The 4,727-nt window shown below is 38.2% G+C and overlaps 1 pseudogene; it reads left to right on the top strand.

Moving 5' to 3' along the window:
* Nucleotides 1-1,216: 1,216 nt before the first annotated feature.
* Nucleotides 1,217-2,613, top strand: LOC147434242 (uncharacterized; annotated as a pseudogene).
* The last annotated feature ends 2,114 nt before the right edge of the window (nt 2,614-4,727 follow it).

The raw sequence follows: 4,727 nt of genomic DNA, 5'->3' as shown, positions 1-4,727 counted from the left end.
GTCATGGCTTTTGCGAACAATCTTCCAAATATTGTAGTTGCTTTAATACACACAATGGCCTATACCCATCAAGTAGGTGTTGTTCATTGTGATCTGTATCCTTTCAATGTTATGTTGGATTTTACAAGGGATTCAGATCCTCGAATTGGTATCATTGATTGAGGATTAGCCATAAGGCCTGAATCAGAGAGACGTCAATCACTCAATTGTTGTCAAAGCAAAGCCCATAAGCCTAAACCTTGGATTGCTCCAGAGCTATTGAAGGACACACATAATGATCATTTGTATACCAGAGAGATTGATGTATATGCACTAGCCTGGCTTATCGATCAAATGGTTAACTTCTGTAGAGAGTTTTCTATGGAAAACAGAACCGACTGGTTAGCATCTCGTTCAGCAAGTGAAGCATACCATATTCAAGAGATTATTAAAGTTGGGTATCTTCTACAGGACAACAGCAGGAAGTCATTTGAAGAATTGCATACAGACTTAAGCCACATGCAATTGGATGGGACCAAATGTCTGCGGCCATTGGTAGAAATGATGTCAGCCTTTTATTGAGTTAAAGTGAAATCTCTTTGTAATAAGATATTGACTATTAAAGATGTAACTTCTTCTTTGAGTAGATGTTGGCTATCAAAGATGTATTTTTTTTTCAATCAATGTATCACAAGTGTTTTTATTTTGATATTTGAAATATATCTTTTGTAGTTATAAAGATAGTTTATACTATGTTTTTGGAATTTATTGATAGATGGCTCCTCTTGGACGACCGAAGAAAAATAAAAAGCAGAGGACTATTCAAGAAGTCCTTGGCTTGCATGATCCTCAACTTTCTCTTGACAAAGAGGCTGGTGAGGCGGCTACTATAGCTTTAGGTAACACTGAGGCTGAAGGTAGCTCAAGCAAAAAGAAGTATATTCGACGATGGATAGAAAGCTGGAGGATACCTCATCCTTGGGCTTTTCCAACAATTGATAATGATGGAAAAGAGAGAGTCAAATGTAGGTGGTTCATCTTTGCACATAAAAAGACTCATTTTAGTGGAGAAGGATCTTCAACCTTGTAAAGGTCTGCATTAGATGAACTTGTGCCGCCAGGTCTGCATTCAGATGCGAAGGCAATATGGAATGCTCACACTAAAAAAACCTCAATTCCCATAGAGAAACACATTGAAGTGTTAACAGATGAGGAGAGAGAAAGAATCATCTCAGTCATGAAAACGTTTTTGTTTGTGGTTCGTAGAAATTTGCCTTTTGATGCGTTTTCAAAGCTTTGCAATTTCCAGCGTTTTATGCGGACACCAAATATGCCAATTACAAGTGAATATTCTGCTTATACGAGCACAAGTGCAGGAAAAGAGTTTGCAAATGCCATCAAACAGGTCTATTGGGAGAGACTAAAAGAGGAAATTGTTGCTAGTCCCTTTTATTCTCTGCAATGATGAGAGTACAGATGTAAGCACTCAACAATACATGATTCTTTATTTTTCTTACATGCGGGAGAATGGAAATGGGTCTATATGTATGTCATTTGTGGATTTGTTGCATGTCAAAAATGCTGAAGATGGAAGCTTGTATTCTACCTTGATGGAATTCCTGGTCAAAATGAAGCTGCCATTGCATAAAATGATAGGCATTGCAATTGATGGTGCCAGTGTTATGACAGGTGCCAATAATGGTGTGGTTTCGAGATTAAAGAAGGTTGTGCCACATCTTTTGAGTTTTCATTGTGTTGCACATAGGGAGTCTTTAGCTGCAGGTGATGCATTCAAACTATACAAGGAATTCAAATTTGTGGACAAAGTGGCTAGAAAGTTGTATGAATGGGCTTCCAGGTCTGCAAAGCGACATCTATCATTGGCAGAAGTTGTAAAGGACTTCAATATTGGTCGTAATGGAAAACTGAAGTTATTAAAAATGCACGATGTTCGATGGCTCTCAAAAGGGCAAGTTATGATAAGGGTAGTGCGCTTAATGCCAGCTTTACTGACTGTCTTGAAGGCAGAAGAAACGGACGTGTATGCATACCTCACAAACTACAAAATACAGTTCCTTTTACACTTCTTTGTAGATGTCCTTGGAGAGCTCAATGTCTTGAGTTGTAAACTTCAAGAGGATCACATTGATATTTCTGCTATCGGTAACCATTTGAAGGCTGCTATAGAGTCTTTGCAAATGGCTTTTCTAGGGAATGTATTTGGGTGTCAGGCAATGTAAACTTTTTTTGACAAAGGCGATAAATCAACATGGCATCATTGATTCCTCAGGCAATTCACATTCTCATCAACTACATCTTGGTCCTATGTGTGACGAGGATGTTCTTGATCCACATGAAACTTTGCACGGGGTGGTGAATAATCTGGCGTACATTGGCATTCCATATAATCTGGCGTACACTTCAACGTGTTTCTCTAAACTTTTGGCATCCCTGGGCCAACCTGAGCCTTATAATGGCCATTACTTACAATCTTTTCATGTTGTCCAAGCTTTGCATCAAGATCCTATGCAAACTGCCGCAATTGCCACTGGCACTGACCTGCAAGCGCATCAAGTTCTTGTGCCCTTTGCATCAAGAGCAAAGGAATTAAGATCTAGTAATGGTTTGTGTTGAGCTTCCTTCCCATCATGAATCAAAAGGTCCAAGATTTCTACCATTCAAGACCAATGTATCTTGCAAGGCTCAAAGATTATGCTGAGATGTCTTCCAAAAGAGGCACATCTTGAAATCTCTCAGAGACACTTAAATTATATGCATTAGATGAGGTACAAATCTTGCCAGGTGAAGGATTCCACTACAATTGTGAGTTTTCATAACAAGGGGTGCTACAGATACAAGTAATGAGAGGTAGAGAGAGCTAGCCAAAGGGATGTATGATAATTTACATCATATTCTTTTGCGCCACAGGCCGCAAATCATCCTTCCGCAGTAGAGAATTTTAAGGAATTGAATGAAAGTGCAAATAGGAAGCATATCTTTGTATTTTTGGACTATGAGGGGAGTCTTTCACCCATTGTTAAAAAATCCAAAATGTGCATTCATGCTAGATAAGGTTTGCTTACCCTTGTGTTCTCTCTAATTTTCTTGCTTCCTATTTATTACTAGGGAACAAATCTTGTCTTACATACCTTACCCTATTATGATTACCACTATGGTGGAAGAAATTATAACCCTTTTTCCAACAACTACTATAATAGAAAGAAGTCAAGAAAACAAGATGAAAAGAAAATATTGATGGTACTAGGAGACTGAGAGAGGGAAGGCAAACAGCACTATGCTACATTTTGAGAGTGTTGTTTGGCCAACCTACATCACTGCTTGTCTACCGCACTGGTTGCTCTTCTTTAGGAAAGATACCATGAAGGAGTTGATCTTCTGAAAAACAACCTCTATAAATTGGGGAATGGGAAATGAAATAGGGAGATCACTCCATGTCTACCGCACTGGTTGCTCTTCTTTAGGAAAGATACCATGAAGGAGTTGATCTTTTGAAAACCGACCTCTATATATAGATTGGGGAATGGGAAATGAAATAGGAAGGAGTATGCCTCCTTCCTTACTCTTCGTGTCTGTCAGACTAGTTTGTAGAATCTGGATACTTCCCTGCTTGTTGTCTCTAGAATCCTTACTTCTCTTGCTTCTATGGATATATATGATTCCAAATTTGTATCATTTGCTACTGTAAACCGCCAAGCATAAAGTATATCTATATGATTCCTCACACATAGTTCAATAACATTTTAAATTAGGAATTCCAATTTTTAATCGGAGGCAGTGCCCTCGTCTATTGTAGACGACCTTGTTTGACAAGGTATGAGAGTTACAATGAGTTTAGTGATTACTAATTTATTTGTAAATAGGACTTTTAAAATTTACTACTTCAAACTAGCAACTCCACATAGTTGCTATATAGTAATTGTATTGGACCAAGGAATTAATATCTCTATGTAGCAACTCCACATAATCACTATATAGTAAATATAAAGATACTTGGATGTTGCTAGTTCCATCCAGCAATTATCGACTTCCCATATAGGAAACTATGACTTTGCTAGTTCAACACAGAAAAAAGCTCCTTACTTGCTATTTCAATCTAGGAAGTACACGGGATTCAATGCTAATTGCTATATGGTAACATGTCAAAAGCTCATTGTGACACTTTCACTATATTCTACTTCATGTGTATCAATGTTCTTGTTACTTTGTTTGCATATTGATCGAAAGATTGCACTAGATCCTCTACTCTTGCACATTCGGCCTCTCCATGGGTAGCCACCTTGCTTCTTTGGTCCGGCCACTCGAACGAGTGGAATAGGGCCATTAGCACCGTACTGACCGAAATGTGCTAACGAGAACATGGGTAGTTGTTCTCCTCTTGTTGGGTCGGGTAGCTTATTGGTGTACTATGGGATCCCTCAAGGCTCGACAACGACTTGGGGTGCTTTGTACATTTTGTTTGGAAGAATTCAATACATCCACTCACAATTGTGAGTTTGGCAAAAATAAAGCAAATCTAGAAAATCAAGTAGGAAAAATAAAAACTCATCAAAAGTATTAGTTCTAGGACTCAATGGCACTAGACTTTAGCTATATGTTTTTGTATTTCTCTTGCAATTTCTTTATAGATGTGGTTGCTATTCTTGTGGTTGTCTCAGTTCAACCATTCAAGACTGTATTTTTCAAAAATAATATGAGGTGGAATAATGGATGTATCTCCTACTGGATGT

This window comes from Adiantum capillus-veneris, chromosome 19 (assembly GCF_014529385.1).
Source record: "Adiantum capillus-veneris isolate H3 chromosome 19, ASM1452938v2, whole genome shotgun sequence".
Lineage (NCBI taxonomy): Eukaryota > Viridiplantae > Streptophyta > Polypodiopsida > Polypodiales > Pteridaceae > Adiantum > Adiantum capillus-veneris.
This window is presented reverse-complemented; position numbering and strand designations above follow the sequence as displayed.